A 14,401-nucleotide genomic window follows, 5' to 3' on the forward strand; every position below is an offset into this window, starting at 1 on the left:
GACAATCTTTCACATTTTTAATTTGTTTCGACCCTCACAGATTCAGGAGTTGCTTCCATTTTCAACAAAAAAACACACACATACTGTGCATGTTTGCATGATAGATTCCCAGTCTGAGGACTTAACACTCATTAAATACACATATTCAGCCATTATCCAAACGATGCGTCCACAAAAGACAAAGGGTCTTCAAACCAATGAACTGAGCTTCCATGTCAGGGTGGTACATGTGTAAGAATGCTGCAGATGCTTACCTAAATGTTGTCATTTTTGGGAGGAAAGTGGCCTTCTTCACCTGTCCCTCTGAAGAAAGAATGTGCCACTGCAATGAAAATTTCTTACAATGGCCGTACGTCTACAGACCTCTAACAAAGAGCTGATGCCACGTCACAGAGATAAACTCGATATCCCATTTAACAATTACACATCATATTACACAACGGCAAACATGCTGATAAATGGCTGTGTGAGGGTAAATTCACAACCGATATGTAGGAGCTGTTTATTAACAATTCAGGACAAGTAGTTATCTGTGAAAATGATGGATAAAGATGTAAAATTCGGATACCCGAGATGACAGGAGAGATTGTGAGCTTAGTGAAAAAGAGAAAAGGAGACATCCGTAAAAAAGGAGATATGGCTCACAGGGCTTAGGTGAGGCAGGCTTAGGCAAGGTGAGTTACTGGTCAAATTTTTCTAACTGTGTCCCTAGGTCTGAGGGTAGTCAAATAAATGGCAGGGTCCTTGGGGAGGGGTGTCAGCTGTGTAAGGTGCAATATGTGGGAGTTCCTGGAGACAACACGTCTCCGGAGAGTCCACATCTGCACCAAATGTCTGGAGTTGCAGCGTTTGAGGGCCTGGGTTAGGCAACTGGAGTTGAGGCTGGAGGATTTATTTTTAGTCAGGGAGAATGAGGTGATAATGAATAGGAGCCACAGTCACGAGGAGATCCCAGAGCCTTGGGGGGGGATGGGGGGATTACAGTTAGGAAGGGGAAAAAGAAGAGGAGTCATGGTCCAAAGACTACCCCAGATGTAGTCTCCCAAAATATCAGGGGTAAGGTGACAACTGGGGTGGAAAGGGCAAGAGAGGAAGACCAGAATGCCTCAGAGGGAAGGAAGGAGGCTGGATGTGAGATAGTGGTGGGGGATGGGAGGGTTAGAGGAATTGATAGGCGGTTCTGTGGGCAAAAGCGGGACTCCAGGATGGTGGTCTGCCTCCCTGGAGCAGGGGTACAGGATGTGTCAGAGAGGGTAGAGGGAATCTTGAAGGGCCAAGGGACCCAGGCGGATGTAATTATACACGTAGGAGAGAAGGATGTAGGAAGGAAGAGCAGGGGGGATATACGTAGGCAGTTCAGGGAGTTAGGGGCCAGGCTGAAGTGCAGGGCCTCCAGGGTGGCGATCTCTGGGCTGCTGTCCAGTGCCCAGTAATAGCAGGGATAAAAATAATGAGATCCTACAGCTGAATGTGTGGCTGAGGGATTGGTGCAGGACGGAGGGTTTTAGTTTTGTTGACCATTGGGAAGTCTTTGTGAGGGAAGGGCACTTGTATAAGAGGGATAGGGAACATTTAAATGGGAAGGGGACACATATTTTAGCTGGGAGGTTAGCTGGAGTGTTTAGGCAGGGTTTAATCTAATATGGAGGGGGTTGGGGAGGAGACAGATAGCTCAGTAGGCACTGGGAGTGAGTTGGGTGACAGGGTAAGTCTAGATGAGAGGAAAATCCCCCAGGAGAAGAAGGATCCAAGATGGCCTGAGGGTCTTCAGTGCATCTGTTTTAATGCGAGGAGTGTGACGGGTAAGACGGATGAACTTAAGGCCTTGATGTTTGCGAGGAATTTAGATGTGGTGGCAGTGACAGAGACATGGTTAAAGGAGGGGCAGGACTGGCAGCTAAATATTCCTGGGTATAAGTGTTCTAGGCATGACAGGGGAGGGTCAAAAAGAGGAGGGGGAGTGGCGCTCTTAGTTAGGGAGCGGATCACAGCAGTGCAGAGGGAGGATAACATGGAGGGGTTGGAAATTGAGTCTCTGTGGGTGGAGTTGAGGAATAGGAAGGGGGCCATTACTATGCTAGGAGGGTACTATAGACCGCCCGATAGCCCGCGGGCAGTGGAAGAGGGTATATGTAGAGACATTTTGGATAAGTGTAGGAAGAACAGGGTTGTTGTAGTGGGAGATTTTAATCTCCCTGGGGTGGATTGGAAGGTGTCTAGAGCTGGGGGGTCTGATGGGGAGGAATTCATAAGATGTGTATTGGAAGGGTCCTTGCAGCAGTGTGTAGATAGCCCAACTAGAGAGGGGGCGATACTGGATTTAGTTCTGGGAAATGAGCCGGGTCAGGTGGTTGAGGTTGCAGTAGGCGAACATGTGGCTAATTGTGACCACAACTCCGTCTACTTTAGGATACGAATGGAAAAAGATGAGAGCTGTCCGAAGGGGAGGGTGCTAAACTGGGGGAAGGCTCGATACAGCTGGATTAGGCAGGAGCTTAGGGATACAGACTGGGATAGGCTGTTGGAGGGCAAGACCACGTTAGGCATGTGGGAGTCTTTCAAGGGAAAACTGCAATGGGTGCAGGAAAGGCATGTGCCGGTTCGGAGAAAGGATGGGAATTCTGCCTAGAGTCTGAGGGAATGGGGGAGATCCTGAATGAATACTTTGCGTCGGTATTCATGAAGGAGAGGGGCTTGATGTCTGGTAGTGTCTTGGAGGGGGTTATAGAACCGTTGGAGGAAATATCCATTTCAAGGGAAGAAGTGTTAGGGTTTTTAGGTAGCATAAAAACTGATAAATCTCTGGGGCCTGATTGCATTTATCCCAGGCTGCTTAGGGAGGCGAGGGATGAGATTGCTGGGCCTCTGACGCGAATCTTTGTCTCTTCTTTGGACACAGGTGAGGTCCCAGAGGACTGGAGGATAGCGAACGTGGTACCGTTGTTTAAAAAGGGTAGGAGGGATAACCCGGGTAACTATAGGCCAGTGAGCTTAATGTCAGTGGTCGGCAAGTTGATGGAGAGGATTCTTAGGGATAGGATGTATGTGCACTTAGAGCATTGCGATCTGATTAAGGATACGCAGCATGGCTTTGTAAAGGGGAAGTCTTGCCTTACGAATCCGGTAGAATTCTTTGAGGAGGTGACAAAAACGGTCGACGAAGGACGAACCGTTGATGTCGTCTATATGGATTTCAGTAAGGCGCTTGACAAAGTCCCTCATGGTAGGCTGGTAGAGAAGATTAAAGCTCATGGGATATGTGGTCAGGTATCTAGATGGGTAGAGAACTGGCTTGTAAAGAGGAGACAGAGAGTAGTAGTGGAGGGGTTCTTTTCTAGCTGGAGGTCTGTCACTAGTGGTGTGCTGCAGGGCTCGGTACTGGGACCTTTGCTATTTGTAATATACGTAAATGATTTGGAAGAGGGAGTAAGTGGTGTGATCAGCAAATTTGCTGATGACACGAAGATGGCTGGACTTGCTGACAGTGATGAGCAGTGTCAGGCAATACAGCAGGATATAGACAGGCTGGAATATTGGGCAGAGAAATGGCAGATGGAATTTAATCCAGATAAATGCGAGGTGATGCATTTTGGAAGAAATAATGTAGGGGGGAGTTATATGATAAAGGGTAGGCTTATTAAGAGTATAGAAACACAGAGGGACCTGGGGGTGCAAGTGCACAAGTCTTTAAAGGTGGCAGTACAAGTGGAGAAGGTTGTGAAGAAAGCTTATGGTATGTTAGCCTTTATAGGAAGGGGGATAGAGTATAAGAGCTGGAGTCTAATGTTGCAGTTGTACAGAACATTGGTTCGGCCGCATTTGGAGTACTGCGTCCAGTTCTGGTTGCCTTACTACCGGAAGGACGTGGAGACCCTGGAGAGAGTCCAGAGGAGGTTTACCAGGATGTTGCCTGGTATGGAAGGAATGAGCTACAAGGAAAGATTGGGCAAATTTGGGCAGTTCTCCTGAGAAAGACGGAGGATGAGGGGAGATCTAATAGAGATGTGTAAGATTATGAAGGGTATAGATAGAGTGAACGGTGGTAAGTGTTTTCCCAGGTCGGATACAATAATTACGAGTGGCCACGGGCTTAGGGTGAGAGGGGCGAGGTATAATTTGGATGTTAGAGGGAGGTTTTTCACACAGAGGGTTGTGGGGGCCTGGAAATGCACTGCCAAGTAGGGTGGTGGGAGGCAGACACGCTTGAGTTGTTTAAGGATAACTTAGACAGGCACATGAGTGGACTAGAGATGGAGGGATACAGGAGACTTTGTGAAATAAAGTCTGGTGATCTGGTGTTCTAAATAAAGATCAAGAGCTTTGGGACGTCCCTGGGAATCAATTGATTCCTGTGGACCTTCCAACATATTTCATGGCTCACTTGCTTTATTTCTGCGCTTCTGTGGATTCTGTAAATGTCTGTCTAAGTTTTGCATGTTTATTGATGTCTTTTCTTTTTCTTTACAGGTGATTCGGTCCGCCTTGTTGTCCAAGGGCTGTTCTTGGATGTTGCTTCGAGAGTAGCCGAGTGCTTCATGTCGTTAGTGTACACTTAAACTGGACCAGATGCTGGACAACACGACAGCTCAGTGACTATTGCTGTTTGCTGTGCATTTGGGCCGGTGTCTGTGGGAGTTTGTGCATTCTCCCCGTGCTTGCGTGGGTTTTCTCCGGGTGCTCCGGTTTCCTCCCACACCCCAAAGATGTGCTGTTAGGCTGATTGGTGTAACAAATTGTCCCTAAATTAGTCTTCCCTCAATCTTCCCCCATAGGCGTAGACAAAGGTGATGGGTAGGGGAGGACACTCATAATGTTGAAATGGTGGCGCGGGCTCGTTGGGCCAAAGGGCCTGTTTCCCGTGTTGTGTTGTTCTTTGTTCTTTGTTGGTCTTTGTCATTACACAGAACCAGATCTACGACAGCTTGCTTCCTGATCAGTACAATTACACACTGTTCAACGAAGCTATCACGGATACATTCTATGAACTCCTTCACAAGGCTGCCTTGTTCGACTTAGTTTAACCAATTGATATGTAGATTAAAATCCCCCATGATAATTGCTGTAACATATTTACATGCATCAATTATTTATTGGTTTATTTCTTGTCCCACCATGATGTCATTATTTGGTGGCCTATAGGCTATGCTCATCGGAGATATTTTCTTCTTACTACTTTTAATTTCCACCCAAATGGATTCAACATTTCTTTTCATAAAACCCGTATCATCCAAATATTGACCATCCTGCAACCATGTGTCTCAAATGGCCACCAAATCGCACCCGTTCACAATGATTTGTGCCGTCAACTTATCTACCTTGTTTCGAACGCTACAAGCATTCAGATAAAGTGCCCTTGTGTACTTTTGGTACCTTCTTTCTTGGATTCTAACACTTCCTAAGTTCTCCTTCCTTTTAACTTTTTTCCCTGATTTTTCCTGTAGTTGGCCTCACTAGCCCGGTCAGTCAGTTGGCCTTGGCCACCCTGTGGCTGGTGCTGCTGTACTGCACCTGCCTGTACAAACCCAATTACCTCACATCCTAGGTATCCCCCCCTCCCCAACCATGAACTCCTATTCCTGATTGGAGGATTGGTATCCAATCTGTGTAAGTGATGAAGATGATGAATGTACATGCTGGCCAATGAAGTGGCAGAAACATTGGGAGGCTGGTGAGGGATTGTGATGATGGGAAATTTGGCTGACCAATGGAAGACGAGAAGTGGTGAATGGCCCATTTCTCTCCAGTCAGTGTCAAGAACCACAATGATGGATAGACAGAGTTTTCAGTTGCAGAGCAGAGCCGACCTTGATGTTTCATTTGTCCAATCAGTATGAGGATGGTTGGTGTCATACAGTCTGAATGTCCGGTAGGAAAATAGAGAGTCTGTGTGGGTGGGTTTTCCTCTCAGCGTTAAATGAATTGAAGAATTTTAGTGAAGGGAAATTTCAACACATTTTTCATTTGCTGTCTGAACTGAGTCTGTGTCACAGCGTAAATTGCCGTGTTTGTGCAGCAACTAAGGAGCTGCAACATAAAGCCAATTTCCATAAAGTAACCAGGAAAAACCTCAGTAAGATACCCTAACCACGAAAGCCGTTCAGAAGTCGTATAAACCATGGTCATTGTCCATAACAGAATGAAATTGGCTGATATTAAAATCAGTAAAATGATGGATCTCTTTCGACTCTCCATCTCGGGGTCTCTGGGATTCTCCCCTCTGCTTTGAGTTCGGAGTCTCCTGCGGGCTCTGCTGCTCACTAAAATATGTCTGATGGTGAAAACATTGAGAAGCAAAATCAGGACAAATGGAACACATGGGTTCAGGATGTTGTGGAGGAACACGGTTGCTACCCAGGCTGGAGACCCCTCAACAGATGGTGTAAATCTACAAAACCAGGGTAAGTTCATCAGCCAATAATCACTGGTTAACATAAAATACCAGAAAATGTTCTTTGAACAGCTGAGCACACTCACTGTTCCCAGAACCACAGCTGCCGTTTTCTCACTGCAATATTTACTTTTCAGCTTGGGACAGCAAATGGCCACAAACCGATCAAAGGTGAAAGTGACGGTGAACCAGACAGAACAGTCAGTGGCTGCATAAAGCAGGACAGCGTGGATATTACACACGGGGATGGACAACAGGAATTTAAAATGTTCCCCATAAACAATGGGAATGTGTCTCAGTATCAGGTCCAGAAAAACGACCAGTAGATCCCCCAGTGACATGGCGACCAGGTATCGAGTGACACATTTGGACAGACCACAGTTCCGGGTACTCAGCGTCACAATTGTGAGTACGTTCACTAGAAGGGAAAGGAATAAAAAAGTAAAATCATAAAACAGGCGGGAGAAGAAATCACCAATTTCACTGAGGCGGTGTTGACAAATATGCACAATTACACACACACACACACACATACATACATACATACACACACACACATACACACATACACACACACACATACAACACACATACACATACACACATACACACACACATACACATACATACACACACACATACACACACTCACACACACACATACACACATACACACACACATACAGACATAGACACACACATACACACACACATACACACACACATACACACACACACTCACTCACACACATACACAGACACACTCACACTCATACACACACATACACTCATACACACAAGCACACACACACATACACACACACATACACACACTCACACACATGCACACACACACATGCACACACACATGCGCGAAAACACACAGAGACATGCACACACATACACACACACACACAGACATGCACACACGCAAACACATTTGCACACATACACACACACACTCACACACACACACATACATATACGCACACAGACATGCCCACACACACACGCACACACACACATAAACACACACAGACATGCACACAAACACAAATGCACACACACACATACACTTGCACACACACAGACACACACACAAACATGCACACACACGCATGCACACACACATGCACACACACACATGCACACACACAGACACACACACACACACAGACACGCACACACCAGTATAATACCCAGGTCAGAAACTCCTAACTGCTTTATGAGGTCCACCTGGATCATAAATATTACAATTTGAATTTGCCGATGATAAGCATGAGATGTTTCATTTCACCTGGGATTCAACTGACCCACTCGGAGCTTTGATCAAACAGATTTCATTTAAAGTATAAATAATGTTTCACCGTAACTTCTACCAATTAAAAAACAACAGATAAATGCCCATGATAATGTAAAAACATTAACAACTGTATGAAATGTTCCAAACAAACAAACCTCCTTATAAACATACTCCAGTGAAAGTTTTAACACCTAAACAAAGGCAGTCCACGTGATGCTGGAACTTGGTCCTTTGGAGAATTGAAACTCTGACTTCCCAGTCTTGTAACCTCCAGCCAGCCCTGGAGAGAGAGGCACTGCCATTGCTGGACACTGCTTTTTTTCCTTTTTCTCAGATAGAGACACTCTAGCCGCTAGCTAACAATATACCAACATGCAACGTTTCAGTCCAGGAGGGCAAAAAGACCAGCTTTCAGCATGCCAGCATAGAAGCAGAACTGTTCAGTCTGATGTCCAAGCACCCTCTATACCAAAAGTGCACCCAGTAGCTCTAAACTTAAAGTTAAACAACTCCTGTTCACTGAACTGTCGATCATTCTTTCTCTGACAATTCAGGATTGTAAGAATCCCAGGAAGAGCATGAGTCCCAAGGTAAAAAAAATTTAAAAAGCCATTAAAACCATAAAGGACTTTGAAGCAGACAGACCTGAGTTTGCTTATAACTTCAGAAAACATGATTAAAAATACAGTTCTCAAAGGGAAATTGGCGTGAGACTCCCGCTTCAGAAATAAACAGGCGATCCACATTCAAAGATAGTTTCATTTTTCAAAACCTTTCTGTTTCACACTGCTACTATTCAGAATAAACACATATCCCTTACACAAAATCAAAACCTGCAGAGATCACAGTGCTATACTCATTTCTGTCCTTGTTTTCCACAGTCAACACTTTTGTAAATCACACATTTGATGAACTGATCGACCCACAAGACTCCTTCAGTTTTTAATCCTACATTGATTCTCAATCCAAATGCACTTCAGTTGTTACGATGATAAATTAGCTTTGGTAATGGTCTCCAACAGGATCAAGAGGAGAACACGATCTGGACCATTCAGAAAGATATTGTTATCTTTACCCCTTTCCTATTCATTGGCTGGAAATCATCTGGTAAGGAATTCGAACACTTTGTTTGACCTTGATCTTACACCGTCTGTTTCTGCTTGTTCTTTGACAAAGACAAACAACAAATTGCCTTCCTTTCTGTCAGATCCCATTTTGACTGTGCTTTCAAAGATCACTATACTATAAGAAGGGTCAAAAGGCCTGTTTCTGTGCTGTGATGTTCTATGGTTCTATATTAAATGGGTTTTTTGCATCCGTATTTACTAAGGAAATTGGCATGGAGACTATGGAAATAAGGCAAACAAGTAGGGAGGTCATGGAACCTATACAGATTAAACGGGAGGAGGGCTTGCTGTCTTGAGGCAAATTAGAGTGGATAAATCCCCAGGACTGGATAGGGTTTTCCCACGGACCTTGAACGAGACAAGTGTTGAAATTGCAGGGGCCCCTGGCAGATATATTTCAAAGGACAGTATCCACAGGTGAGGTGCCAGATGATTGGAGGATAGCTCATGTTGTTCTGTTGTTTAAAAAAGGCTCAAAATGTAATCCGGGAAATTACAGGCCAGTAAGTTTGACGTCAGTAGTAGGCAAATTATTGGAAGGAGTAATAAGAGATGGGATCGACAAATATTTGGATGTACAGGGACTTATTAGGGAGAGTCAACATGGCTTTGTGCATGGTAGGCCATGTTTAACCAATCTATTAGAGTTTTTCGAGGAGGTTACCAGGAAAGTGGACAAAGGGAAGGCGGTGGATGTTGTCTGCATGGACTTCAGTAAGGCCTTTGACATGGTCCCGCATGGGAGGTTAGTTAGGAAAGTTCAGTCGCTAGGTATAGATGGGGAGGTTGTAAACTGGATTAGACATTGGCTCAATGGAAGAAACCAGAGAGTGGTAGTGGAGGATTGCTTCTCTGAGTGGAGGCCTGTAACTAGTGGTGTACCACAGGGGTCGTCGGTGTTGGGTCCATTGTTGTTTGTCATCTATATCAATGATCTGGATGATAATGGGGTAAATTGGATCAGCAAATTTGCTGATGATACAAAGATTGGAGGTGTAGTGGACAGTGAGGAAAGTTTTCAAAGACTGTGGATGGATTTGGACCAACTAGAGAAATGGGCTGAAAAATGACAGATGGAGTTTAATGCAGACAGGTGTGAGGTATTGCACTTTGGAAGGACAAACCAAAGTAGAAGATACAAGGCAAATGATCAGACACTGAAGAGTGCAATAGAAAAGAGGGATCTGGGAATACAAACGCATAATTTTCTAAAAGTGGCGTCACAGATAGATAGGGTTGTAAAGAGTGTTTTTGTACATTGGCCTTTACAATTGAAGTATTGAGTATAAGAGTTGGAATGTTATGGTGAGGTTGTATAAGACATTGTAGAGTATTGTGTGCAGTTTTGGTCACCTAATTATAGGAAGGATATTAATAAGGTTGAAAGAGTGCAAAGAAGGATTACAAGGATATTGCCAGGACTTGAGAAACTGAGTTACATAGAAAGGTTGAATAGGTTAGGACTTTATTCCCTGGAGCTTAGAAGAATGAGGGGAGGTTTGATAGAGGTGTCTAAAAATATGATGGGTATAGATAGAGTGAGTGCAAGCAGGCTTTTTCCACTGAAATGAGGGAAAAAAAACTAGAGGACATGGTTTAAGTGTGAATGGGGAGAAGTTTAAAGGGAATATTAGGAGAGGCTTCTTCACACAGAGAGTGGTGGGAGTGTGGAAGGAGCTCTCAGATGAAGTGGTGAATGTGGGCTCACTTTTAACATATAAGAAAAACTTGGACAGGCGCATGGATGAGAGGGGTGTGGGGGGATATGGTCCAGGTGCAGGTCAGTGGGACTAGGCAGAAAAATGGTTCAGCACAGACAAGAAGGGCCAAAAGGCCTGTTTCTGTGCTGTAATCTTCTATGGTTCTATGGAAAACCGTTTCAATTTACTCGAACACTAACTGTCATACATAAGAACATAAGAACATAAGAAATAGGAGCAGGAGTAGGCCATCTAGCCCTTCGAGCCTGCCCCGCCATTCAATAAGATCATGGCTGATCTGTCGTGGCTCAGTTCCACATTCCCGCCCTCTCCCCATAACCCTTAATTCCCTCTCTTATCAAAAACCCATCAACCCGCGTCTTAAAAATATTTAGCGAGGCAGCCTCCACCACTTCAACGGGCAGAGAATTCCAGAGATTCACCACCCTTTGAGTGAAGAAGTTCCTCCTCAACTCCGTTCTAAACCGCCCCCCCTTTATCTTGAGGCTATGCCCCCTAGTCCTACTGTCCTTTCTGAGCGGGAAGAGTCTCTCCACCTCTATCCTATCCTATCCTATCCTATAGTGTTGTTTCACTGGGTAGCCACATCTCTGTTCACGAAACAGAATCATTATGCCAGCAGTTCATTCGAATAACGGCAGAATCTTGGAAAACAGTCTTACTTCACTTTGTTGTACCTTGTTCGGTTCACATTAGCCCGATGCTTCCACTCCTCAACCTCGTTTTTGAGATTACACATGACAATTGATCCATTTGCATTTCTCTTTGAATAGATTATGAGCTTTTTTTAATATAGTCCGGTAATTTGCATTGAGACAATTTGAACAAATCAGTGACAGTCAGATTGGCTTGTCTCTGTCTCCATAGCTGCTCAATATCTTTGTTCAGATCATTGTTCTCCTTCTCCTTCTCCATGAATTTAATGTGATTGATCGAGACTTTCAGCTGCTGAATCCTGGACAAAGTAAACATCAGCTTCTCCTTCTGAGCCTGTCCCAAGTTTGTAAGGTAATTTTTGCAAGGGTATTGTGTAATTGGAAGAACTATTTTTTATATCTATGCCTTGTATAACCGTACTAGTACTTCCCAAATTGTTCCCACACTCCTGTGCATGGACTATTAATAAACCTTTCACGTCATGTTCATTTCCTTTGGAAGGTAACTCAGAATGTGTCCCAATTTCTAATAAATGCTCATATTCCACATTAATTTGAGGAATATGAAATTCAGAATTATCTGGATTCGGTTCTTCACAGTGTGTTATAACCAGAACAATATCTGCCGTCTGCTCTCCTTCCCTATCAAAATCCCTAAATAAGAATTTCTCATGGTGCGCTTCTGCTGGACTACTTATCAAATAATTCACCTCCCTCAGTCTCCTTTGGGTTTGATAAGGTAATGTGTTTCGAGGTTCACAGACAGCTGGTCGCAGTCCTGAGACTTTATCCCCACCTGCTTAACTATGATTTTTGATTTCTTATTCACTTCCTGTTTCATCACATGATGCCACTTTTAAATGTTGTCTAGCCAATTCACCTACTGTATTCAAACTTCCCCAGAAAATATGCCACATATTGTTCAATAACATAGTCTCAGAGCTGACTCGCCAATTCTTCCTGAATCAATTTCAGTGGTTGCCTTATCTCACGACCAAAAATCAATTCAAATCGAGTGAATTTGGTTGACTCATCGAGTGCATCCCTATTTTGCAAATGGAATTCCTTTATTACAATCCTCTGGATAATCTTGGCAATAAACCCTCAACATTGTATTTAAAGATTGATGTCACCATTCAAATACTCACTGTGATTCTGGATGGTTTGACGTTGCTGCCAATTGTTTTAGTCTCAATCTATGCATCACCTCCATGAATAACTACAATCCTTTTAGCTCTAATATTGCATCATGGACTGGCCTCTGGAAACCTCGCCGGCACATTCATTACAATTAATAGATATTGTTTCCCATTTTATGTTTTATGGAGGAGTCATACGCAATCGATTAAAACTCTAGTAAACAGTTCCTCAAATGCTGGATTGGGTATTAATGCTGCTGGTTTGACCACCACTTGAGGTTTCTGTATCTGTGAGACATGTGTGACATGACGGGTAAAATTTAACCGTATCTGTAAGTAGTCCAGACCATTAATAAAGTTTTGCTATTTAAGCTGGAGTTTCCATTACTCCCAATTGGCAACCTGGGATTTACATACTATCCACAATATCTCCTTTTTACAATGGCAGGTAATACCCACTTGATGCACTTCTGCCTGCTTTTCATCTGCTTTAACACGTAAAAGTTTCCATTTCCTCTTGAAGACGCTTCATTAAGGTAACAACGTGGCAGCACAGTGGTTAGTACTGATGCCTCACAGCGCTATGGACCCAGGTTCCAGTCCCGGCTTGGGTCACTGGCTGTGTAGAGTTCGCACATTCTCCCCGTGACTGTGTGGGTTTCCTCCAGACTCTTTGGTTTCCTCCCACAGGCTGAAGAACGTGCTGGTTCGGGTGCATTGACAGGAAAAGGCGCCGGACTGTGGCCACGAGGAGAATTTCACAGCAATTTCATTGCAGTGTGAATGTAAGCCTACTTGTGGCAAATAAATGAACTTTCAAGCAAGCTTTAACTTTAAAACATTCTGGTATATGATGGGATTCCTCTTCCATGTATACTTCCCAGTAATATTATTCTAGAATCTTTGAGTTGGAACATAGAAAATCGCTGCAGAAGTAGATCGTTCCACCCTTGGAGCCTGCACCACCATTCAGTTCGATCATGGCTGATCATTCACTTTCAGTATCCTACCCCCCGCTTCTCTCCAGGCTCTTTGGTCTCTAATGCGGCAGGAACCAGTTCCAGCTCACTCTAACGAGCTGACGCCAACAGCTTTCTGTGTTAGAGAATAATCCCACAGATTCACAGCGCTGAGTGAATAAAGTCCTTCCTATCAATCGTTAATGTTTTACCCGTTATTCTTAGACTGTCACCCAACTTCTGGACTTTCCCAACATCGATAACATTCTTCCTGCATCTAGGCCAGTCCAGCCCCATCAGCACTATTGTTTTATTATTGTTTCTATGTGATCTCCTCTGATTTTTCTAAATTCCAGTGAGTAAGGGAAGGGCCGTGGATGTCATAAGAACATAAGAAATAGGAGCAGGAGTAGGCCATCTAGCCCTTCGAGCCTGCCCCGCCATTCAATAAGATCATGGCTGATCTGTCGTGGCTCAGTTCCACTTTCCCGCCCTCTCCCCATAACCCTTAATCCCCTCGCTTATCAAAAACTCATCAACCCGCGTCTTAAAAATATTTAGCGAGGCAGCCTCCACCACCTCAACGGGCAGAGAATTCCAGAGATTCACCACCCTTTGAGTGAAGAAGTTCCTCCTCAACTCCGTTCTAAACCGCCCCCCCTTTATCTTGAGGCTGTGCCCTCTAGTCCTACTGTCCTTTCTGAGTGGGAAGAGCCTCTCCACCTCTATCCTACCAATCCTATTCATCATCTTATACGTCTCAATGAGATCTCCCCTCATTCTTCTAAACTCTAACGAGTACAAGCCTAGTTTATTCAGCCTCTCCTCATAGCTCAACCCCCTCAACTCCGGAATCAGCCTAGTAAACCTCCTCTGCACTGTCTATATGGACTTTAGTAAAGCGTTTGACAAGGTCCCTCATGGCAGGCTGCTGTAACAGGTTAACTCTCACTGGATGAAAAGGGAGCTAGCTAGATGGGTGGAGAACTGGCTTGGCCATAGAAGACAGAGGGTTGCATTGGAGGGGTCTTTTCCCAGCCTGAAGTTTGTGACTAGTGGTGTTCTGCAGGGCTCCGTACTGAGACCTCTGCTGTTTGTGATACGTATC

Source organism: Carcharhinus amblyrhynchos, unplaced genomic scaffold (assembly GCF_965287045.1).
Source record: "Carcharhinus amblyrhynchos unplaced genomic scaffold, sCarAmb.v2.hapA scaffold_55, whole genome shotgun sequence".
NCBI classification, from domain to species: Eukaryota; Metazoa; Chordata; class Chondrichthyes; order Carcharhiniformes; family Carcharhinidae; genus Carcharhinus; species Carcharhinus amblyrhynchos.